The sequence below is a fragment of the Pseudorca crassidens genome, chromosome 1, assembly GCF_039906515.1.
Source record: "Pseudorca crassidens isolate mPseCra1 chromosome 1, mPseCra1.hap1, whole genome shotgun sequence".
NCBI classification, from domain to species: domain Eukaryota; kingdom Metazoa; phylum Chordata; class Mammalia; order Artiodactyla; family Delphinidae; genus Pseudorca; species Pseudorca crassidens.
This window is the reverse complement of record NC_090296.1, coordinates 65216271-65242785: the sequence shown is the minus strand read 5'-3', so window position 1 is coordinate 65242785 and position 26515 is coordinate 65216271. Positions and strand designations below refer to the sequence as shown.

The 26515-nt window shown below is 40.3% G+C and overlaps 1 protein-coding gene and 1 long non-coding RNA gene across 12 annotated transcripts in view; one reads left to right on the top strand and one right to left on the bottom strand.

Moving 5' to 3' along the window:
* The window catches only part of LOC137224862 (uncharacterized), a 204900-nt gene that overhangs the window by 1067 nt on the left and 177318 nt on the right, over positions 1-26515 (bottom strand). The window lies entirely within an intron of this gene.
* The window catches only part of NPAS3 (neuronal PAS domain protein 3), an 871164-nt gene that overhangs the window by 742151 nt on the left and 102498 nt on the right, over positions 1-26515 (top strand). The window lies entirely within an intron of this gene.

The window sequence follows — 26515 nt, the reverse complement described above, 5'->3', positions numbered from 1 at the left end:
GACATTCCTCATTGGGATTCCTTCCAGGACTCTTATAGACTTTGCATTCAGAATGTTCCCATTTTCATTGTGTTGTACTGATGATAATTTAAGTATTAGGGGAAAATCCATTTATAAATTAAACAAAATGACTTGATATCCATCAGTCCCCTAGTTCATCAAGCTGTTCAAACACGGGGAAGATTGGCTGGTCGGCCTGGGTCTTCCGAGAGCGCTGGTAATTAGATCTGCGAAGGATTTATTCTTTGCTGATTGGGGCTTTAAATTAATTGAAGTTCCACATTTGTGGTTTTGTCCTTTTTGTACTTTTTTAGAGGAGATATTTCATATTCTTGTGTGGTGGAGTGCTTGGCCAAGCAGCAGTGGTTTAAATGTTAATTTTTCTCATGAGAAGTTTAAGATTTTTAATGAATCAAGGCCTGATTTGAAGTGCAAAGTTTTATTTGCTTACTTGGGAAATTATTTTTGCCCTCTAAAGACGTTTGTACTTTACTTGATATGTTGTTTTAAAACAGATTCGCAGCACAAAAGCATTTTGTGAAAGAGAAATGGAAAAAAAAAAAACCCAAAACCTATCTTAAGGTTAATGTTAAAATAACTCTACATACTTCCAAGAAAATAATTTGGTCTGCTTAGAAGTAATCACAGCGTGTTTGCACACACAGAAGGGAAAAAACATATTTGCCTCTATTGGAAATATTTTAACTCCTTCTAGAATCAATCCATGTTTCCCCATTTAAGTTAACTGCAGCTTCCAGGGCATTATTTTGTAGCATTGGCGGGGGTGGGGGGGGGGCATCCTTCTCCAGTGAACCCCATGCATGAGAAAAGAGTATTTAAGACTACTCTTTACCATTTAAAGATGAAAATAATTTTGTTCCAAGAGGTCGAGGGAGTCATATATCCTTATAGCATAGCTCCCTGACTTCACTGAATAGACGCATCAGTGAGATCACCGGACCTGCTTTTTAGTCAATAGAATGTTTATATTTGGGCATATTTGAGAAGAAAAACATGAAAATAGTTTTCTACTCCATTCTGGAGTTGGACTGGGAAACGGGAATGCTCATGACTCTTAAACACTCAGTGCATAAGAAATCAAGTTTATAAACCTCGGTATGAACTAAGACCTTGGAAAAGTGGACTTTGTTTCCCTGAATCACAAACCCACAAGTTAAGAAGAATCTTCGACAATCCTTTAATCCAACCTCCAATTTATGCAACCATCCCTTTACAGCAAAACCAACAGATGCCCTTCCAATCTCTGCTGGCACTCATTCCTAACAGGAAGCTAAGGAACATACAGGGCTTCCCACCCCATTGGTGAGCAGCTCTGATAGAAAGTTATGCCTAATATGGAGCCGGAACCTACTTTGCTGCATCTTCTCCCCCACTGATCGGAGGTCTGCCCTGTGGGACAACATTTCAGATTTACTCTTCCCTCCCCATCACAGCTTCTCAAATATATGAAGTCAGATTCACCAAATTCTTCCTCCCTCCTTCCTTCTCCTTTTCACATCAAACGACCCTCATTCCACAACCATTATTCAATGGCATGTTGCTAAGACCGTCACCATCCTAGCCACCCTCACCTGGCTGTGCTTCCATTTGTTGGTGACCCTCTAAAAATAGTGTTCTGAGAGCTGAGTGCAGCCTCTGCATGTATTGTGACTAGTACAAAGCAGAGGGACTGCCACCTTTCTTGGTTTAGGCTACTATACTCGTGTTATGCAGCCCACGGTTGAAGTAGGTCCTCTTGGCAGCCAGGTCCCACTGTCGATTCATATTGAACTTGATGTCTCCCCCAAACACATGTTAAGGGTGACTTGTACCTTGGAAGAGAAAAAAAAAAATCCACAGCCTATAAACCAGTTCTACTGGGATATCCTAAACTAGAGTCAAATCAACCCATTTAAGATTAAATATAAAAACTCTGATAGGGATTCCCTGGTGGTGCAGTGGTTGAGAGTCTGCCTGCTGATGCAGGGGACACAGGTTCGTGCCCCGGTCTGGGAAGATCCCACGTGCCATGGAGTGGCTGGGCCCGTGAGCCATGGCCGCTGAGCCTGCGCGTCCGGAGCCTGTGCTCCGCAATGGGAGAGGCCACAACAGTGAGAGGCCCGCGTACCGCAAAAAAAAAACACACAAAAAATAAAAAACTCTGATAAATCCCATGCATTCCATGAAGCACCAGGGTGTGCTCAGTTCCACTTAGCATCCTTTAATTCTAGTTATCAGAGAAAGAAGATACCTCCTTTATACAAGGACACTTCATTTATCCGTGAAGTATGATTGAAAATTTACTTGGGTTTCTTTCCCCTGTTTTCCTGGCCTTCCTTGAGCCATCCTAACTAGTAAAATGGAAAACCCTGCTTTGCACATTCCTTAACAACTTGGGCTCGTTAGCAACAATCGCATTAGGAAGTGTCTCTTGTTGGAGAGTGTATTTCTCACCATTAGAGAATGTTAAACTGGCTTTGCCTTAAAATTCTGTAGTGTTAGTTATTTGCAATCTTTGGCTTAAAAAGGCAATTAGATTGACTGCTCAGATACTGAAAGGCAGTGTAGGATGCTACCTTTAACCAAATATCTTCACTAATGCAGATCATTGTTCCAGGGGAATTACTTTAAAAGTTCATGTCAGGCACTACATCCCAAAGCTGCTTATGTTTCTTAAAAGCTGAAAGAACTTTAACAAGATTTTCTAGTTCTTAATAACATGAAGGAACATTTTTGAAGACTGTTGTTCACTACATCATAATCTTTTAAACTCTGATAAAACACCGATTCTTGCTTAAAGAGTAGTATAATTTGGTTGGAAAACAGGTATCAATATGTGGTGATTAGGAAAATGAAGGAACTAGTAGGTATGGAATTTTTCAGGAGCCCTGATGTGTTCAGTGTAGCATTACTAAATGACTGAAATCTACATAACTTTTGGCATTATAATAAAAGGAAATAAGTGGCTAAACCAGCCTAAGAGGCAGTGATCCTGTGCCATAATAGGAATTCTTTTTCTTCGAACTGCCAGCCCTGTGATTGTCTTGTCTTGAATTAGTCTCAAGATAATGAGAGAGAGAAAAAAAAAATCTGTTGGCCGGACAGCAAACCCAAATAAATATTTTATATGTATGCACGTTCGTTAATAGTTTAATAAATATATTTCTTTTAGAGAAATTTTCAGGCAGGCATAAGAAAATTAAATGGGTAGCCTACTTTAAAAAGTTAGAAAGTTCTAGAATGCTTCTTTAGGGCTTGATCCAAGCATTTTGGAAGAGACTGCTCTGTGCTGCCCACAGCCTCTTCTCTGCTCCTGTGGGTTCCTGCAAGGTGGTGGGCACAGAACCTCCGGAACACGACATCTGGATGGCTCAGTTTGGTTTTGTGGATCTGCTTATATCTTTTCATCACTCTTAATGATTCTTTAATCTTGGGATTATGAGTGATATCCTTTAAAAAAATAATAAATTTCAGGGCTTCCCTGGTGGCGCAGTGGTTAAGAATCTGCCTGCCAATGCAGGGGACACGGGTTTGAGCCCTGGTCCGGGAAGATCCCACATGCTGCAGAGCAATGAAGCCTGTGAGCCGCAACTACTGAGCCTGAGCTCTAGAGCCCGTGAGCCACAACTACCGAGCCCACGCATCACAACTACTGAAGCCCGCGCGCCTGGAGCCCGTGCTCCGCAACAAGAGAAGCCACCGCAATGAAGGGCAGCCCCCGCCCGCCTCAACTAGCAGAAAGCCTGCATGCAGCAACGAAGACCCAACGCAGCCAAAATTAAAAAAAAAAAAAAAAAAATCAGTGCCGCATCTTTTATGTGCTTAATAAACAGAAGAGCAGCTCTTTCAAGAAATCCCGGAGGTACTTGAAATATCTCCGTATTTTGAAAGCAAAGAGTAATATTCCTTGGGTTAGGTCATCAAATTGTTGTGTTTCACTCCCTCCTTCTCCTTATTAAAACAGCTTGATATTTTCCAATTATAAAATTCATGCCCTTTGTGAAAAATTCAGAGAATGCAGAATACAAAGAATAAAGGCCAACATACCCCCTACCCCAAAATAACCACTGTTCTTATACACTAGATATCCTTCTAGATTTTGTTTCTGTAAATATGTATACAAACATAGTTATGTAGTGGGATTTTCTGTTTGACTAAAATAAAACCATAACATACATGCTTCTGGCAGCCTGCTTTTTCACTTAACCTCACAGGCCACTTTCCCTGTCATGTTTCCTCACTTTAACAGAGAATTTCCTTTCTGTCTCCAGTGGTTTGTTTCCCTCTAGCTAGCAGTCAGCTCCCAGCCATGGGCCACTGTCAGGAGTAACATACCTGGGTCCTGCCTTAGAGGGCATTCAGCCAGGACCAGAGATTCTCGCTGCTTATTGAATGGGCACGAGCTCACGGAGGGAGAAATCGATACTGTAGTGGGGTTTAGACAATTTAGCAAAATGTATGAGACAGTACTTTTGGTGAAGAGTAAGAGTAACTACAGCAAACATGGTTAACCACTGGTTGTCTAAAGTAAAGGTTACTGTGTTTTGTCTAAACTTTCAGCAGATTTAGCCCGTTACGGGACGTTAAGATAACTATTGCACGAGTATGATCTCTATGCTATTACGCCTATTCTGTGTCCTGAATATTTTAAAGGCAAGCAAAACTGAAGCAGTTGAGTACTTGCCTGAATAGAAATAATCTGCATTTTCTACTTATGCCCCCGCGCTCTGGTAAATTTGATCGGCTCCCGATTCTACAGGAACTCAATTCCTCTGCACTCGTTAGACGATTTTCATAATACTAGGTATAATTAAAGGATCAAATGTTTAGGAATAACAGTAAAGAATGTAAAAATTTATCAGAGGATCTGATCAATATTTTATTTCCAAAGTGCTTAGATACGAGATATAATTGTACTTTTATGGGTGAATTATTTACCATCTAGTATAGGGTTGAGGTTCTCTGATTTTTTTTGTTTTTTGTATTGGTTTAAGTTTCCTGTCAATGAAGTGAATTTAGAAGTCAGGCAAGGGGGGCTTCCCCGGTGGCGCAGTGGTTGAGAATCTGCCTGCCAATGCAGGGGACCCGGGTTCGAGCCCTGGTCTGGGAAGATCCCACATGCCGCGGAGCAACTAGCCCCGTGAGCCACAATTACTGAGCCTGAGTGTCTGGAGCCTGTGCTCCGCAACAAGAGAGGCCGTGACAGTGAGAGGCCCGTGCACCGCGATGAAGAGTGGCCCCCACTTGCCCCAACTAGAGAAAGCCCTCGCGCAGAAACGAAGAGCCAACACAGCCATAAATAAATTAATTAATTAATTAATTTTTTAAAAAAAAAAAGAAGAAGAAGAAGTCAGGCAAGGGAAACCATCTTACTAACCTCACATCCAACCTCAGTCCCCAGACAATGTGACTGTATCTACAGCACTTTCTGCTGTACTGCAAATGTCAAACAGAAGGTGTAATGGATTTAATATTAGTGCTGGCCAAGGTGCTGAGGGAACTGTTAATAATGTCACTCCAGTTATTGATCTGAAGCCTTTAAAAATCAAAGAAAAGTGAGAGATCCCCTACTGGGGAAAGGCACACAGTGACTGTTTTTTATTGCCAATATATTTCTACATATAGAGTGGCAACTTTCTGAAATTATGTTATCACCATTCATCTCTGTGAGATTTTTGGAGTCATTATATGGTAAGATAATATCATGGAGACTGCTCTGCATGCCTAATGCTAGAAGATCAGGCCAAGTACTTTTAGACATAAATAGAGCTTGATAATTTGTGTAGTAACTACCATATTCAAGCTGTCAAATGATACGAGGTTTATTAGCACTAGATTTATTCGTGATGACAATGTTGCACCCACAGGAAGTGTGAAATACGAACTGGATAGTCATGAGGATGAGCTGTCCTCTCCTTTTGCCTTTCTAAAACTCTGAATACAAACCATTCAGGGACTCACTTGAGATAGAAATGAATTCTGTTCTTACAATTAGTTTACCTTTTCAGGAAACTGGTAATCCTTCAATCTGAAAGGCAGTTTCTGTGCAATGAAATTCCTGCTTTCCATAGCCCCCGACTAATAAATGGAATGAAAATGTATAATTTATGTTGAATGTTTATCAAACTGTAAACACACATTTAATTCCTTTCCATATTCATACAATATAAGCAAAGATAAATCCATCAGATAATGTACCACGGTTATCTCTGATGGACTGAATATGAAATGGATCTCAGCTGTAGTAAAGATCCAGCCAAGTTTACGATTACCCAAAACTGGCCTGACTCCTGTTAGTACCCATGTGCACATGTATGTGTCAAATCTAATCGTCAGAAAGCAGCCTAACAAAAAGTAATCTTTTCATAACCCAAAGAGGTCATCCTTTACGCGTAAACTCAGCTTTTATCCAAAAATTATATATGCAAAATGATGTATTTCCCTTAGCTATGCCATCGTTATTTGGAAATGAAATAGAAACTATCTTTTGCCACTCCTGAATGAAGATGACGCATACACTCCAAAAACAAGCCAGTACTGTTACAGGGACTGCCTTGCCAAATGCAGAATGCTTCCTTTGCCTCAAAAAAGCTACATTGATGTAGTACCATTTTTTCTTGCAGAAAGTAGGCTTTTCTTAAATGTCTCCTTTATCCCCAGCTAAGCAAAATAACCACCACAGAAGGAAATACATTTCTCCAGTGCTTTCTTCTGTCCAAGGCCTAGGAACACTTAGAACCTTAATTTGTGTTTGCTCACACTTCTGTGTGCTTGTCTGTATATGACGAGAATATTTGCAAAGCAACCTTGTTTGTACTTCTAGGATCTTGCCTAAGGGAGCTAAAGAAAATAAGGAAAAATCCCTCCTCCCCACCAGGCTGTGCTGGCCCAGCATCCCTTCCAGGCCAGCTCCCAGAATGCACAGCTGCAGCACAAGTCATCCTTGAGGGCTTGACACCCTGACCTGTGAAAAATCCGTGTTGGTGACTCAGCTACAGAAGGGCAGCCTCCCTTTTGTTTCCAGAGAAGATGCTGAATGTCAGCCTAGTTCTGTATGCCATTCTGAAACTAACTTTCTTTTCCAAAATTTAGATCACAGTGGTGGCAACTCAAAAATGTGCAACTTTTATCTAAATTAATATAATGGTATTTACAGGGTTGCAAATGGTTTGTTCAGTAATAGAAGCATGGGCCTCTTATCAAAGTACACAATAGGTTCACTCAGTTTATATGTAGGATTTTTTTTTCCAAACCTTCTATTGAAGGTTTAGAAAATCAATTTTTTAAACCCATTATTTTTAACAGCTGTTTTATATAGCTTGCTAGGTCATAATTTTGACTTTCCTTTCCCTATGGTGATAAGGGGTACATTTCAAAGTTTCTGAAATGAAACCCAAGACAAGTTGTAAACAGATGACCTATTCTTCCCCATTTAAAAAACAGGTGGCTGTCTTTGTCATTGGATATTAACAAATTAAAGATTCTATTTCTATAACTCTTGCCTTGAACAAAGCACAATTTATTTGCTTTTAATACATACGACTGCACAGAAATTTCACCCCTGTCCAAATGAGACCATTCTGAATTCTTCATCTGCACTAAACAGCAGACTTACGAAGGATCAGTTACCTGGCATTGACTGAGCTTTGCAGGGTGCACAGATCAAAAGAGGCGGAACTGGCTGGAAACCATTTCCACCCCTGGTGAGCAATTTACTCATGATTGCTCGGGGAAAATACTGGAAATATTGCTTCTGTGTAAAGTTCGCAACTTCCAGTTGTCAGCTCTTTGCCAAGCGGCTATTCCCAAGTGTAGCTTTAGAAGCAAAGCCTACTCAGGCCACGGTGACAATGGTTGGCATTCATATCCTGCTTGGTGTATGCAGATCACAGAAACCGCTAATTACAGGAGTTAATTCACACCCTATCCCTCTGAGGCAGGTCAGTGTGTTATCCTTATTTTACAGATGGGGGAAAGCGATGGAAATTCTAAGTGGCTTGCTCCAAACCACACAGGTTAGTTTAGCAGCCAAGATTAGCGGAAAGGGTAAAATATTAGGATTGCATAGATGGGAAGCCTAGGAACTAGATGGAGAAAGGAGTTAGGACTCTGATAGGTATAGAACCAGAGGAATTTCCTCTGAGGGGCTTCTGAAGTCCAGAGAGGAACCTGACAATGCCCTCACGCACGTATTTCATCGGGCTCAACCATCTTTTGTTTTTAAATATAGTCCCTCACTGAGGACTAAAATCCTCCATCTAATACTTTGCTCTTCCTTCATCCCTACATTGAAACTCCTTATACCACAATGAGCAGTAGCATCTGAATCAATTATAGGCAAAACTATATAACTCCCCATTAGCTACCTCTCCTGAGCCAGGAGCACAGCCAGAATTGTCTCTGTGTGCTTGGTCTCTGCTCTGCCTTGGCCAGTGCGGGGCCAGGCTGTGTGCAGCTCCTCCAGGCTCTTCCTTTCAGAACAAGTCGCCCAAGGCAAAAGAGATGGAAGAAAAGCAAGAAGACCAATAGGCTTCATTAGGAGGTGGTCGTATCCTCCTGAAGATACCTGCTCATGAAACACAATCATGGTTTCTTGGGACCTGTGGGAAACATCAACCCATCTGTTAGTTAATAAAACTAGTTTGAGAGAGGAAGCACTTGTGTCTTTTCTCTAGTTGTTATAAACTAGAGTGAATTTTCTTTCAAGACCCGGACACACCTGATACTCGGGATTGTGTAGACTATTCAGTGACCATTGACTGCATGTCTGTCCCATGTCAGACATTAGACGAAGCACTGAAGAAACAAGATGAAGTTCCCTGCCTTCCAGGAGCTGACCATCCTGTGAAGGGGACAGATCACTAATATAATGCAGGAGTGTGACGATGACAATCAAGGCGAGGTGGTGTTTGATAGGGTAGCATTGTATTATAAGCCACTGCTATTAGCAGTCTTGGCAGAACAATCTCAGGTTTGAAACTTCAACCCTGAAGTTAACAGCCCAGGAACATTGCCTCCTTGGGAGCAAGTTGCATTGACATGCCCAGACATACACATACCATGACTGTCAGGGACTTTGATGCATATTGTTAAGGGACTTTTGGTTTTTTGTTTGCTTAATTAGCCTGTAAAAATGCCAGCTACATGATAGGTTCACAGGAATGTGAATTCTTCTCTACTGATCTTTCTGGCTCTGTAGGAGTGTTCTGAATGGGAAGTACCCCTGAACTGCACCCCTTCCACTTGTACTGCACTGATTTCGCTAACTGTAATTCAGGAAATGCTGGCTTTGGAAAACTGTACTGACTCTCTTAGCTTTTTCTATTCGAAGTAAAACTTGTTGCAAATATTCTAGGATTAATGATGATATTAATAAATAACTTTTATTATGTTTTACCTATATGTTCCAATTACATGAGTAGGCATGTTTTAAGTAATTTATTTCTCAAAATGTCCCTAAATGAAAATTAGAGATGGTAAATGGCTTGCCTCCACACCAGAGTAGACGGTGGCTCTGGGATTTGATCTCAGGCCATGTGTTTTGTTTTCAGCACTTTGCTAGGTGCTTACAGAGGACACAAGAGGTAAAAGATATGACACCTGCCTTTAGGAAACTGATCATCATCAGTAGAAAGTTTATACACAGTCAACAACCAGAGAAAAAAAGAAGCATAACACTGCTGCTGTGCTCAACTGAGACATAAAATTGGCAAGTGGTGTAATAAATCAGGGAGAGGCTAAATGACCGTGGGTGGCTTTGATGAACAGGGTTGACCTGCATGCAAACCAACCTAAGAGCAAAGAGGCAGAGATGTTCTTCCACGAGACTCATCTCAAGGAACAAAGTGGGAGTGAGGACACTGCATTTAGGAGGCAGGAAAGAGCCTCAACGAGGCAAAGATGCATGCTTATCTGGGATGGAGCCAGATCTCGGAGCAGCTGAAGTACCAGAGAAAAGCATCTGAGATGGGAGTGATACGTAGTTCTCAGTATAACTCATTCAACAGAGCAGTGACCCGATGCAAACATTATTTTAACACTTATAAATACAAAAATAAAGTTTGAATTTGGAAGGCTCCTTCCTTGAAGGTCATATTATACAACTACCTATGGCCTCCTGAATCCCTATACAACATAACTACTAATATTCATTGAACGGTTGCCAAGTGTCAAGCACTCTGCTAAGCCCATTATTACCGCATTACCTCATTCATTCCTCACAAACTACTAGGAAGAAGGTATCATTATTTTTCCCATTGTACAGAAGAAGGAACTGAGAGAAAAATTTCTTTTTAATTTGGAAAAGTCATACAGTTAGTAGCTGGAGAGCCTAGGCTTTAAAGCCAAGCAGCTTGACACCAGAGTTTCTCTTCGTAATCATTCCACCAAGCTGCTTCTCAATATATACCTAAAATAGCTGTCCAACCCCTACCTGAGACCACCAGCTGGGGACACTCTCCATCCTTCCTAGGCAGCTCTGACTGTTAGAACAGTCTTCCCGATGTTATGCTGATTCCTGTCTACTGGTAACTTATGTTCACTGGATTTATTCCCTGATCCTTTATTTTTGCAAGAACATGAAGGATGTGTGGAATAGAGCAGACTAGAAGCAAAGGAAACCATTCAAGAGGCCATTTCTTTAATCGAGAAGCGAGTGAGTAGACCTTGAGAAGATTTATTGCAAAGGAAGAAACGACGATTTGGAACTAAGATAACAGAAAACGGTAGAAATATACCTGTGGTCAGTCTTTAGCCAGGAGCTAATGATTAATACTCTAGAAATTATGCATGTCTCAAGCTTTCACATAATTAGGATTGATGGCACCATCTGTCCACTTTCATTTTTTTATCGATTGGTAATAAAATCTGGAAATATTCAAAACTGACAAAATTACATATGCTATTTATCATGAAATATTAAGATGCAAATTTCCTTAGGGCTCAAAGCTGTTCCTCTTTATGGTTGACTAAAGTATCTTGTGCCTTAAGTAAACCGTCTGCCGGCCAGTGCCTCTCACTTGTCAGGGGATGTCTTCTCCACATAAAAACATCAGTAAGAGCAATGGTGAAACTGGTGACATAAAGAATTAAAACTCTACTATCCTGTGTCCAGCCGTCTCTTGGTTGACATTGAAGGAGGATTAAAATTATCTGTTAACCCCCCCCAAATTACTGTTAGTCAAAATGAGATAGAAATTGATTTGATCGATAATATAAAAGGGAATTTAAAATGTGACCAGTATTTAGGGAAATACTTTCCATTTCAGAAAAGTAATATAAAAGCGTAAAAATAACAAAATTCCAATAGTCTAGATATGAAAAACATTCACTCATTCATTTCTTCACTCATTCAGTCATTATTTCTTTCATGTGCATGGGACAAGCTCTATCTTAGAATCTGAGATATGGTAGTTACTAAAAAGGTCCATGTTCTCATAGAACATACATTCACATAAACCACCTGACAAAAGGATTTCAGTTGAAAGATTCCATTTCATAAACAAGAGGTAAATCTTTACATCAGACTGTAATGGACCTGTTGGGCCTCCTCTGCTTCTAAAATGCAGAGCTGACACAGATTCTAACCCAGTACTTCCAAAATGCATTCTTTATCATAATTGCCCTGTGCAATGCTCTTCGTGAAAAGGACCCCCTAGTTAGAGTAGAGGAAAAAGCTTCAGTGCACATCTTCTCATTGATGATCAACAATGAACATTAACTTAGTGAAGATTTGAAATATGTATGATCAGTAAGTCTATTTATTTTGTTTGAACGAGGCTTTCTAGTCTATTTATTGTTTGAACTATAGGAAACTTTTTTTTAGAGAGAAACTCCTACTAACACCCCAGAAACACGTAATGAAGCCCTTGATCTTGTTTCTGCTGCCGGAAGCCACTCCTCCCATCCATGCCAGTCTCTTCTTCCAGGGCAGGCATGATCACAGGCTGGCCACTCAGCTCAGAGGTTGAATTATCCAGTTCCTCTGGTCATTCTCCCAATTGTCTCTCCTCAGTCCTCAGGGTACCCTTCAAGCTTTCCTAAAGATGAGCCCCTAGATGAATCTAGTAATTAACTGAAAAGTTGTAAGGCAAGACCTGTCAGTTCCAAGTTTCACAGTTTTTAGAGCAGCCCTGGGTTTTGATTGGCAGGTCTCACATCCCTCTTTCACCCTGTCTTCTCTATTTTTCATTTAGCAGAGCACAAACGTCTCTGGTTTCCCACCCACTAAAGCAATACACTAATAGATTTTGGTGTAAGGGTATGATCATGGCTGCCCAGGGTTCTGTTCATTGCTCCCCTCCCCCGTGATAACCCTAACCAGTTACCACTGGTTGCAGAAACAAAAATGTCAGGATACAAGAACAAGAATGTGAATACAAGAACAAGAATGTTAAGGTGGTGAGACAGGAGACACAGTATGGTGGTGGTAATCAGTTCCTACGTTGTTTTCTCTGATTTGTAGCAATTTAATTCAATTGCACTGCCCATATTATAGATTTTAAAAATCTGCAGTCTGGTTAACTTGCAGGTTACCCGAATAACTGAGAATTGATGACATATGAAGATGACAACCCTAACCCAAATTGCAGGACATTCTCGTGATACTAGTTTCTGTAGCAGTTGCAAATATGTAAGTGCACAGGGTCCTCCTGGCTCTGTGCCTTATCAGAAATTTGACCTTGATCAAGTTAGTTAACTTACATGTGCCTCAGTTTCCCATTGTAAAATTCTGGCCCTCTAGTATATTGAATAGTTTGGAGACTGGGGTAGGAATAATCAATCACCTGTTGGTTTTAACTTCATATGAATTAACATATTAACATTCCTTATGGTGTCGTTAATACATCTAAAATGCTTAGAACGATAGCATGGAGCACCATAAGTGCTCAGTGAGTGTTGTCATTATTATTCATTCTGTTGAGTTAAGCCTTCCCTTATCGCCAAAGTTATTCCTTACATAAAGTCTGGCCAGGGCTTAGGTGACAAAGTTGGCCCTTGCGCCAACTTGAAAGGCTTGATTTGGGCTTCACTGTCACCATGTTCCCATTCTCTCTCTTAAAGATCCCAGATTCTACATGGATCACAGTACCCACAGGTGCGCTTCTGAAAATACACACACGCACACCTGAAACTTAGAGTCCTTTTGGAAAGGCTCCATTTAAGGGGAAAGACTCTCTTGGAAATAGATATGATTTACCTTCCTCCAGCCTCTCTAATGCACAGATTCTGTTTTGCAGTTTCACTTTTGTTTTTTTCATACTTGGTTTTCTTAAAGCATAACAGAGGTGCATAATTCTTATTCTCAGAGGTCCATCCCAGTGTTTTGGATTCTGAACAGCAAGATAGGCCTGCTGACTTCCCCTTTTCTAAGGCTAGCTTGGAGTCTGCCCAGGCCCGCTTTGGACTAGACCTCAATGTCGGTCTCCAAGGGTTTGTAGCTTCCAGCCTGGCCTATTAAAATGTGTTCTGCTTATGACCCAAAGATTTAGCTGCTGCACAGCATATATGATGTGCTTGCCTGATATCTTCCCTTTTTTAAAATTAATTTTTATTGGAGTATAGTTGATTTACAATGTTGTGTTAGTTTCTGCCATATAGCAAAGTGAATCAGTTATACATATATCCACTCTTTTATAGATTCTTTTCCCATGTAGGTCATTACAGATTATTGAGCAGAGTTCCCTGTGCTATACAGTAGGTCCTTATGAGTTATATATTTTATATATAGTAGTGTGTATATGTCAATCCCAATCTCCCAGTTTATCCCTCCCCCCACCTTCCCCCTTTGTACCCATAAGTTTGTTTTCTACATCCGTGATTCTATTTCTGTTTTGTAAAAAAGTTTGTTTGTACCGTTTTTTTTTTGATTCCACATATAACAAATATCATGTGATATTTGTCTTTTGATATCTCCCCTTCTTATCTAGCTGGGCCATTGCAGTGTGGCCATAGCCACAGCATGGATTATGCTTCACAAAAGACTAAGCGACGTCGAATGGGATGTGAGGTCTCTATGACCTACGGCTCCTTTTACTATCAAATCAGCTTTCACGCATCCTCTGGTCTGTGCTGGAGAATAGGGTGGAAGTACCCAGCTATTGATTTGAACTTTAAATGAATGAATTTATTTTGTGTAGGAGGGCTTCCGTTCATCACTAATCTTGAGAACAGAAATGAGTGTAAATCTGGTGGAATGCTCCTATAAAAGAGAGATGCCCAGATGCCCTAGCCAGAGGTCCTATATATGGACTTAAAGAAAGAAACTCATTTCACACAGGCCACCAAACAGTCATGAGATGTTAACAACTTTTAGTCACTGCCAACCTGGACAAAATTCAAGCCAATGACCTATGGGTGAAGGGCTCTATATATCCCATTGCCAATCCCCTGAGCCATCCAGTCGCCCCTGACAAGGTATTTTATCACACCCAGTACAGAGCAGTATGGTAGTCCAAATTCCTATACAATCAGAAAATCTTCTTCTACTATTTAAAATAAAAGGGAGCATTTTAAGAATAAAAGAGAGGCAGAAGACTTAGTTCCTCAAATAAAGGAGCAACTACAAAAAAAAAAACCTTTGGGAAAAGGCACACACACACACATATACATAGCATTGAGCCTTTTTTTAATTCCAATATTTTTTCATCATGTTTACTCCACTGCACATTTGATTCTGCCTCTGGATAGTTAGTAACCTGGCATATCTTGGAGTTCCCATTAAAAAAAGTCATTAGTTTTAGTTTACCGTTTATATAAAACTGATTCGTTAAACCCTTGATGCTTTCTTTCCTAGCTTGTTTTTAAGTGTCATAAATAAATGACTTAAATGTCCCACAAGACAAATGTTCTTTAATCATCTAATGTACTCATTTATCCTAAGCCTTAACCTTACTCCTAAATTAAGTCTGTTGCAAAAACATAACTTCATCTAAAAACACCCATCAATCCTACATGGTTTTGATAAGCACATTTAAAAAACATAAACAATCAGACAGTTGTCAATCTGGGTGAAGCCCAGTCCCATTTAAGAGTTATTCACCAAGAGCTATATTTCATGCCCATACCACCGATGGAATTATAAAAGAGAATGGCTGGTATTCGGGCCTTTGCTGAGAGTTCGTGTTGTGAAATGGTTTACGAGAGTATAAAATGAAACAAAGACTAGACGAGAGAGAATCCTCATTCCACATCAAATACATTCTGTTTTGTTTTTGGAAACTATTAATACTTAGACAATATTGTAAATGCATTAAAATTTCATGATCACATATTTAGTAAATTGCATGTCATGCCTTTGATTAATTTTCATTTGTTCATGGTCCTAAAAATCTGTCAAAGAATCTGGCTGCTCAGAGCTTGTACGTGAGTAATGATCACTGAAAAGGTTTGGTGCAAGGAGAAACGAAGTGCAAGTTTAATGGAATAAACACTCGACTAAATTGGGTACTTAATACCTCATAACTAAGAATTCACATAGTTTGGTGAAATCTCAGCTTTGACAGATTCCCAATTTTATTCTGAATTAATTCGAATGTCTTGCATTTACCAGTGGCACCCTTTCACGGTAGGGCAAAGATAATCTTCTTGTTTTTCCACTGGCTTCCTTGGGTCCTGCAGAATTATTACCACTGAGCCCCTTAGTGTTGTTGGACGCTACCCCCACCCCCCAGCGGGGCTTTAAAATTTTTTAAAGAAAGATAAGAGCATTCAGCAAATAGCCAGATTGAGAATAAACTCAAAAATTATCACCAAGGCCCTACCTCTGCCACAATTTGTCAAATCTGCTGATAGGAAACAAATTCTATTCATAAAGATTTTATTTGCGGGGGGGAGACTCTTGTGATTTGGTAGCAATTCAATTATAGTTTTGTGAGATAGTGAGGCCGGAGAGGGAATCCAGACTGACAAGAAATATGACAGGACAGTTACAGAGTGTTTATGCAATTAAACTTTCCCTGACAATAACTGCAGAATGATGAATGCGTGGGCGGAGGTATGTGAGCGCAGGCAATGCCCCACAAGTATTGCCCATTTTTCATTATTATACAACTGTTCAGATCTTTCAAGAACAGCCTGAAGTGAGGTGGAAAAGAGAGTGCTGTTCTGTAGCATGTTAACCAAATGCCTTTTTTTTTTATTCCCTCCCTCCGAGGGGTCTTGATGTGCCAGATGATAAAAGAACATCTATTTCAGAAAAATGTTTCAGAAAGATTAAGATTTACCCTGAGCTTGACATATATTAATTTTGGATACCAAAAGAGTTTTTTATTCTTTTTTCTATCTGCAACTTTATATCACTTCCCAACCGATAGAACGGTGCATAATTAAACCGTTGGGTTATTCATTTTATGCAAGCAGGTGCAAAGGGCACTATAAAAGTAGGATTTTACCGATGGTAGATTAAGAAAGAAAGGAGAAACTTAAAAGACTTTTGTCGAGAACCACAAAAGCTTACAGACGAGATTAATTTGGTTGGGCAAAGTCTGTATTATCGTGCCGCGGTCTTCCAAGGATATATGAAATCAGGAATGTTACAGGATTTCACAGCCTCTCAAAGACTATGTGCAGTTTTTCCAGATTGTTAACAACCCTTATTTGGGGTCTTTATGTGAGACTGTCAGTTTTGGGTGTGGTTTTTATTTTATTTTTAACAAGCATTACGGTACGCAGATGTAAAAAGAGCTTTAATTTAATTTGTATAGACTTCACCTTGGTAAAATCAGCACTGCCCAGAATAAGGACTGAATTCCTTTCAGACCCCAGAGGTTGGATGACTCCTTGTGTGGAGGCGACGGTGGGGAAACACCGAGATGCAAAGGGTTGAAGGGAAAACCACGTGTCTTCCCTTCACATTTACACATCTATTTAAATTTTGTGTGTGTGTGTGTGATACGCGGGCCTCTCACTGCTGCGGCCTGTCCCGTTGCGGAGCACAGGCTCCAGACGCGCAGGCCCAGAGGCCATGGCTCATGGGCCCAGCCGCTCCGCGGCACGTGGGATCCTCCTGGACCGGGGCACGAGCCCGCGTCCCCTGCATCGGCAGGCGGACTCTCAACCAGTGAGCCACCAGGGAAGCCCGCATCTATTTAAATTAATGAGAATTTACTTGGGGACAAGAAATGAACTCTATCCTGGAGCCATTCATTCATTCATTTTGACTCCTGGTAAGCTGTTACTGATACCAATTTTTTGTTTTTTTTGTTTGTTTGTATACTGGTTGATGCTCCTTTGTTAACGTTCACATCTCCTTTGAGGGCATTAAAAACCTTAAACTTTTGCATAGAAGTGTTCAATTATTATAACCAACCCCCATTACTACTTCCTAGAGTTGAATCTAGACCCAAAGGCAGAGAGCTATAGTTGCATGCCTACCTAGATGACTGTCCTGGATTGACTTTGTGGTTTAACAGGGAGTTTCCACATGTCCGTGTGGAGATTGTTATAAGTCAGACTCACATCTAGAGACTATGTTTACGTGATTCCCATCAATTTGGTAAGTTCAGTGAAATAACTGGTCATTTCTGTATCAACAAAAATCAGTTAATCCTATTTGTATTAGGAGCGAGTTGACCATACATTTCTGTCAAAATGATCAACTCAGAAATCTCATATAAACCATGGTCAAAATACAAGAGTTCCTTACAATCCTCCCTTGTGCCAAAGAGCTGCACTCTGTTATGTCTCCCCCGCTCAAAAAAAGACCTGATTTTGTCAGATGTGATTTTCAATATGCACTAAAACTGATAGTTAAAAAAATATTGTTTCACATTACGTAGGTGTTAAAATTACACGGTGGTGTTCCTTTATTTTCAAAGACCAAACCTAATCTTGTTAATTCAAAGTGAATAACAAACAGGACTAAGACTTTTTCCCAAGTTGTTACATTTATTCAACCTGCTTGTGTTTTGTTCTTCATCATAATTATTTCCAAGTCAAATCTGCACTGATTTCCTTGTGGACCCTCGTACCTCTGACTAACTTAAAGAATTGAGCTGGGATAATTCACACAATTCCTCGGGGGTCATGTTCACTGTTTTTTTTCAAGGACATTTTTATTACAAAGCTGATGAAATTTGCATATTAATTCATTTCTTTCAATTTTTTAAGATTAAATGTTGTCAACATGTATCAGTGCGAGGCTCTGACAGTGCTGATGAAATGGGTCAGTCAAGCTTGAACATTTGGAGTAATGCAGCCATCTGCAACCCCCTCGCCCCTTGTGGGGTTCTGTGCTACCATTGAAACCTGGTTAAAAAAAAGTTTTATTCAATGCAGGATATTAAAACATTATCTAAGAAATGATAGGTGTTAGTCTTTCCATTTACTCAGAAAGTGAATTTGACAACAAAATGGATCTAAGGAGATCCTTGCTGACTTGGAGTTACTGTTCTGTTCATCTTCATTAAAGCACAGTCAAAAAAGCACCCCGCCCAAAACAAAAAAGTTTTAACTTTGGTGAAAAGAACTTAGGAGAGAACTTGAGTTTAATGTTTCCTCTTCTGGTGAGATTTAATAGTTAGAGGGACTCTTCCCAGTCATACTCAAGGGAAGAAGTGAGGGATGGGGAGAGCTGATAGCATGGCAAGATCTGTTGTAACATATAGACCTGCCCTTCATTTTATACATGGCTAATACACATGAACGGTCCTTGGTCACATCCACATCCCTCACAAAATGGTACCAATGTTTACACGGAGGTCTTCATTTCTGTCTATGTCCAGCTTGAACATTAAGCTGTATTGATTCATCCAATTTCCTTACAGTCAAAATACATACTTCCATCAGACAGTCTCAAAGAGCAAAACCACCTAAGTGAGAAAATCCCTTTAAGTGTTCTATTGCCTTTCTACGTGAACCCTGATGGCCTTTCCAGATCATTGATTTCTCTGTGCCTGCTTTTTGGTGGAAGGCACCTTTGTCTCTTTCTGATGTGCCTAAGACCTTTAATAGAGTCCAAAGGCCTTGCAAAGAAAAAACGTATCTGGCTGCTGCGTTGGAGTAGCAAGAACCCTACCAGCACCGAGCTTCATCTGGCCATACAACGAACAGAAGTACCTTTATAGCATGAAAAGGCACTTCCAGTACCTTGAGGTTCTTCAGGGAAGAGGTCTTCCCAAACCACATGACCCAACTTTGCCATTCCTCTCTCTGCTAGAGATGGTCATCTCTCGGGAGCTTCTATAGTAGTTCACGGTATTTTTTAAAAGTACTTTCTTTGAATATATAGTTAAATCTGGTCATATACTAACCACAATCCTCAGAATTTCGAGGCTCTTAGCCTTTAGCAATACATGTCCACTGGTTAATTCCTAGTCACAGCATTGTCCGGTATATGTACAACACCATTAGCTAGAAAAGTCTGTTTCCCAAAGTGGAAAAAACCCCCCAAAACACTGCATAGTAAGAAGGGAACAACAGAAAGAGAAGGTAGCCTCCGAAATGGTTTTATCTTGATTTTGAATTAAACTCCAAACTCATATTGGACTGAAAAATCAAAATCAGACTTCATGTTGTCGAGTTGGAAAATGTCAGATATGAAATATTTAAACTGTGGAATACAGTCTTCGACTTTGGGTTATAAAACTTTAATTTCATGAGTTGGTAGCATTCCAATAGTTCAATATTTTTAATTCTACAAATCCATGTTTATTAACTTTCAAGGTTTAAACAGTATCACCAAGTCTATTGAAACTAAATTATTCTGACTTGTGAAAGCTACAGGGTAGCTATAATTTGTTTTCTATTTCTACATAAGTGACAAAGACAAAAGAAAGAACAAATAAAAGGAATTGACTGCCACACAATTCCTTTTTATACTTTCAAAATGACCTAAAATTCTAGGTGGTGATTAAAGCAAAGATTCAAGCCTGCAGTTTTAATTGTGGAGTTTTCAGGCATAAGTCATGTAGCACTTAATGTAGGGTTACCTCTATGTTAAGAAAAGACTTCCATAATATTACTGCTGGAGAGTTAACTGTATTCTGCTCAAAGAAGAAACATTGCTTTTTTTAATCTTCTCTTTATTTAGGAAATACAAGCTGTGTCTCCTTACAACAGTTTTTAAAACCTCTACCTCGATTTCATGATTAAAGAATACCAAAATTAGGGCTTCCCTGGTGGCGCAGTGGTTGAGAGTCCCCCTGCCGATGCAGGGGACACGGGTTCGTTCCCCGGTCCGGGAAGATCCCACATGCCGCGGAGCGGCTGGGCCCGTGAGCCATGGCCGCTGAGCCTGCGCGTCCGGAGCCTGTGCTCCGCAATGGGAGAGGCCAGAACAGTGAGAGACCCGTGTACCGCAAAAAAAAAGAATACCAAAATTAGTTGCTAATAGCAGTGATAACTTTTCATCTTCGTCCAGTTAGTACTCTTTTCTTGTAACTCCCCAAGTGCTTCAGCCCTATTCCTAGTGATTATCTAACATGTCACTGTTAATCTGTTCATTTATTCAGCATGTGTTTACCACCTACTATGTGCTAAGTAAATAAGGTCCTTTAATGAGACAGTTGTGGTATCACAGAAAGAACCCTATACCAGGAGCCAGCAATCCACAAGCCACTCTTGCTTCTGTCTCTGTGCATCGCCGGGCTGGCCTGAAGCATGGATTTGAACACTCTGAGCCACCGTCCTCACCCACAAAATGAAAATGGCCTTTACTCACAGGATCATTGAGGGTATCACAGACATAATACATATGAAAGTGCTTTTAAAAAGAAAAAAAAAAACTCCAGTGTTTTAAAAAGCTTGGTAGATAGTGCAGCACAAGTCTTTAGGGGTTGTCTTGTGATTTTTCTGTTTTTTTGTAGGCGAACAATGGTCTCTTGGATTTTTACACTCTAACGCCATGTCCATAGCAGCTGCTGTTGACTTCAACATCCAAGTTAGATTATCCCACACAGTTTTGATGAAATTCATCCCTCCACCTAACTTAATCTGTGTGTAATTTAGTTTGCTGCCAGGGAAGGAAAGTACATTTGCTATAAACCCAAACTCCTGGTTGCTAGCCGGAAAATTCAGTGTGTTTTGTTTATTGCTTTTGTTTCATATATAATGTATATGACTTCATGATGATTTGTTCAGGGAAGAGAAGTTGAGGCGTTACCCTTGTATCTAGAATCTGCTGAACATGTGCTATAAAAGCATTACTTACTCCTGAGCTAACCCAAATCAACTTGGAATACTGAGCTACTCTCCCGGGGCTATTTTCTCTGAAAATTTATGAGTTTACAGTTCATGTTTCCTTTTTAATGATACATCCAATGATAGGTCTCTTCTGGGCTTTACAAAAGCCTAGTGTTTCTTCCACTTCATGTTTATGAAGCCAGCTTCTGCTATTCTGGGTCGAAGTTCTCCAACTTTAAAACACAGGAGAGGGCTTCCCTGATGGCGCAGTGGTTGAGAGTCCACCTGCTGATGCAGGGGACACGGGTTCATGCCCCGGTCCGGGAAGATCCCACATGCCACGGAGAGGCTGGGCCCGTGAGCCATGGCCGCTGAGCCTGCGCGTCCAGAGCCTGCGCTCAGCAGTGGGAGAGGCCACAACAGTGAGAGGCCCGCGCACCGCAAAAAAAAAAAAAAAAAAACACAGGAGAATCTTGTGCAAAATGAAGATTTGCATCACCAGCCCTGTATATCCTGATGCCTGGTCACATCACTGAAACTCTCCTGAGCCACTTTGTCATCTAGATAAACCTGCTTCCCATGTCTATCAGATAGCAGTCCTGTTCACCTGCTCCCAAGACTAAATTCGCCACACCCGCCGCTCACCCGCCCCTGGCAGCTTTGACTCATAGCCGGAACTTACAAACGGATTATCCAGGGGGTTGGGTGAACTTTTGTTCTTGATTGGAGTGAACGCAAGTTAGGATGAACAGGTTTTGAATTATTTATTCTCCAAATCAGAAAAGCTTATCTTCCTTTTTTGACATATAATTTAATTACTAGAGTTGAAGAGAAGTTCAATGCAATGTGTTTATGGCATCAGTACAAATAAAAGTTCAGTCTTTAATAATATGCTGGTGAAATCAGCAACTAACCCATTCTCCAATAACCACATCAGACTGAACCTGAATAAGTCTCTCAAGTGGTAATAGGAAAGTACAATCGACTGATACCCAAAATGATGGTGAAGGAGTGTGTCTTAAACTGTAACGTATCCACTGATTTACTGAAGCTTCGTGAACAATCACATGAATGACACGTCCGTGTGTATCAAAAAACAGAAGAATTATCTTTTCTTCCCTTGATAATATACTGATTTCTTTAATATGTGTATTTCTTAATGGTGGTGGCATTTGGATGAGAGATTGTTAAACTTGTTAAAGAATAGTGTAGTTCTTCAACCTTGCCTAGGCAGGTTGATTAGGCATACTGGTTTTATCTCCTCAGTGTGTTTCTCCTTAGATGAGTAGCTTCACAAGAAATGACTGTGAGAACTTTCCATTCTGGAAGAACGTTCTCTGCTTAATGCTTAAGAAGAATGCCTTCTTTCTACTTTACTTTGAGTGAACGGAGACTCATTTTGCAATTCGCACATCCCCCTATCTGCAAAACCTGTGCCAGAGCTGCCCTCAAGTAGTTGGGGTCCTGGCAGGGCACCGAGACAGTCAATGGCAAGTTACACAAGCCGTCACTCAGTTACAATCAAAGGACCAGAAAGGACAACTGCAAGGTGCCAGGATACATAACAGGGGTAAACTCCGGAATTTCCAGAAGATAAATAAATATTAAATGATTTTATTCCTTTTCTATCAGGAAATAGGAGCACAGAAGGAAGCAGTCTGTGGCTTTTGCCTTGAAACTGGGCAGTTTCTATGCCCTTTAGGAAGAGGAGGTATCATCTTGGTGATTTCATTCGCCAAAGCTTAACTTGCTTCAAGAGACAGAGCTCGTTAGAGGCTGCTGCCTCCCCAGCCCTTAGAAGGTGTTCACTGGGCCCTCTGGGAATATCTTACACTGGAACAGAATTTTATTCCCCAAAGGAGATCAATCACAACTACTGAAGCCCACGCACCTAGAGCCCGTGCTCCGCAACAAAAGAATCCACCGCAATGAGAAGCCTGTGCACCACAACGAAAAGTAGCCCCCGCTCGCCGTAGCTAGAGAAAGCCCTCACAGCAATGAAGACCCAACGCAGCCAAAAATAAATAAATAAAATAAATACATTTTTTAAAAAAACTTAAGAATTTTTAGAACTTAAGAAGCATATTTTCTCATCATTTTAAGTGTCCACATTCATCTTGCTTTTCAGGTCATTCTGAGTGCGTGCTACCCTACCCTCAATATTAGCTTTATAATCTTAATTCCCTTCCTTAGACAGATTTTACAACGGAACTTAAACATTCTAATAGAATTACCTGTTTAAAATAATCCTTTCTAGAAAAAAACATTTATAAGAATATCCATTGTAACTTTTTTTGCTATTGCAAAAAAATGATATATAATTAATTTATAATGGCAACTTGGCTAAATAAATGAAAGTACACCCATAGACTAAAATACTATGCTGCCATTAGAAAGAATGTGGAAGATATACATTTTCAAACATGGAACAGGTTCCAAGCTATTAAGCAAAAAAAAAAAAAGGCAAGGGGCAGAACAACATACACAGGCTGCTGTCATCTGTTCACCAAGAGAATAACTGCAGACACTTGTACTGGCAAATGCATAAAACACCTCTGCAGGGATATGTAAGAAACTGGGGACATGTAAGAAACTGCCTGTGGGAGAGATTCAAGGAAATTTGGGATCAGAGTAGGGAGGAAGGTTTGTTTTCACTATACTATAACCTTTCGTACTGCCTTAACTTTTTTTTTTTTTTTTTTTGTGGTACGCGGGCCTCTCACTGTTGTGGCCTCTCCCGTTGCGGAGCACAGGCTCCGGATGCACAGGCTCAGCGGCCATGGCTCACGGGCCCAGCCGCTCCACTGCATGTGGGATCTTCCCGGACCGGGGCACGAACCCTGCATCGGCAGGCGGACTCTCAACCACTGCGCCACCAAGGAAGCCCTGCCTGAACTTTTTTTGCCTTTTTTAATTGAAATATAGTTCATTTACAATGTTGTATTAGTTTCAAGGGTACAGCAAAATAATTCTGTTATATATATACATATATACATGTGTGTATATATATACAGATACATATATATATATATATATACTTTTTCAGATTCTTTTCAGTATAGGTTATTACAAGATATTGAGTTCCCTATGCTATATAGTAGGTCCTTGTTTACCTATTTTATATATAGTAGTATGTATACGTTAATTCCAAACTCCTAATTTATGTACCCCCACTGCTGCTATCCCCGTTGGTAACCATAAGCTTGTTTTCTATGTCTATGAGTCTGTTTCTGTTTTGTAAATAAGTTCATTGGTATCATTTTTTTAGCTGAACTTTTTTTTAAACCACATGCCTGCTTTAACTTTTGATTTTTTTTTAAATAAATTTATTTATTTATTTATTTATTTATTTTTGGCTGTGTTGGGTCTTTGTTTTTGTGCGAGGGCTTTCTCTAGTTGTGGCAAGCCGTGGCCACTCTTCATCGCGGTGCGCAGGCCTCTCACTGTCGCGGCCTCTCTTGTTGCGGAGCACAAGCTCCAGACGCACAGGCCCAGTAGTTGTGGCTCACGGGCCCAGTTGCTCCGCGGCATGTGGGATCTTCCCAGACCAGGGCTCGAACCCGTGTCCACTGCATTGGCAGGCAGACTCTCAACCACAGTGCCACCAGGGAAGCCCTGATGTTTTTAATGGTTAGAAAATAAACATTTCAAAGCTGGGATAATCATAACTTATTTTTTAAATAAATATCTTTAGTTTAAAATCAAGTAATCAAGTAAAAAGGAAATAACTTTTTTCAATTTTGCTTTTATACCACAATGGATCCTTTTGTAATTTAAACAACCCTGATATTGTAAATTTGCACTTACAATATATCCATTTTCCAAAACTGAAGTGCACTCTCTGAGTAAGTTCTGGGAACTCAGGAAAAATTATTTGCACTGAATCACCAAGCAGTTAGCTCCTCCAGTCGTGCAGACCGGAAGGACGCCTGGAAAGTGGCTGCATTCATGGGAAAAGAGAAAGTGAATGAGGATGCAGCCCTGTGACCTCTGGCAACAAATAGTGCTCAGTGTGAAATGGGCACTAATAGAACGTTCGATGCAGAAACCCTCTGCCCGAGCTAGAGTAATTAGGACAGTAATTCAGATTTGGGATTTTTCTCTGAGGTTTCACAGCTTATGAAGTCAGCAGAACAGGGTTATTAAATCATAGCCTCATACCAAGTCAGAGAGATTTTTCTAAATGTAGAAGGCAGGGAAAATGCAAGCAGCCAGCTGAGCAGTCCTGTGGGTGAAGCGATGAACCCATCCCTGGCACAGCTAATGACCTGTTTTAGGGGCCCAGCTCATATATTCCAAATAACAGGGGGGAAAGAATTCCAAATAGCTTAACATCATTAAACCCAAAATGCTATTGGATCCTTCCTCTGTAGCATCATAAAATACCTTATCCAAGTGGAGAAGGGATATGCTTACTGTAAATCATAGAAAGTTTATTCCACCCCAGATGCAAACTTCGCACTAACTTGTTCACTCTGGGGAAGGTTCATGGGGTTTGCTTTGTTTGGGGGTTTGGCTTGGGTTTTTTTTTTTTTTTTTTTTAAGCAATAATAGTCTTTGTAGGATGGCTGCCATGTCAGCATTTATCTTGAAACTCGTGGATATGAGTTCTGACTGGAGTCACCTTTCTGACAAGTGTTATTGCGACTGTGTTTTATATCCCTGTTCAGAATGGTTTCTAATGATAATGCCCTGTCTACCTCTCTGCTTCACACTAAATTATAGATGCCATGATGACAGGGCAAACTACATCCGAGCACAGAGCTCAACTCCCTCTCTGTGATGTCAGTGCCTCCACCCTTCTGTGCCTGGAATTAAAAACGCGAAGCCAAGATATGCAAAACATTTGTGCTTAAAAATAATGTCTGTCAGTTATTAAACAAGTGATATTTCATTTAATCAGCTCAAGGGATTATTTTAAATGAAAAGGCAGAGAGGATGATTTTATTAACACATTCCTGCCCTAGAGTCCTACTGTAATAATTCTTTACCTGCCTAAATTAAAAAGTTATCATTCAGTCTGTGTACAGGAAGAAGTTCTGGGTGATTGGATTTTATTAGTTCTTTGATTTTCAGTTGCTCACAAATGGAGGTAAAGGCTGAAAAGCTTATCCTATAGCAGTGAGAATGTTTTAGCTACTTAATAAATCACCCCTTTTCCAGACGGTGATTGTTCCAGGACTTATAAAGCAAGTGTGTTTCTGAATACAGTATTTTATCGAAATGGGTTCCGTCTGACCAATACACTTAGATATTTGAACCTCCCTGCAGTTCATTCCACCACTTTTTGAACTGTCATGGAAGACTTAGCTACTATCCAAAATACATTTCTAAATGTTAGTTAATTGTCAATTACATAGAAAGCTTTATGCTAGGCTCTGGAGGAAGAGGAAAC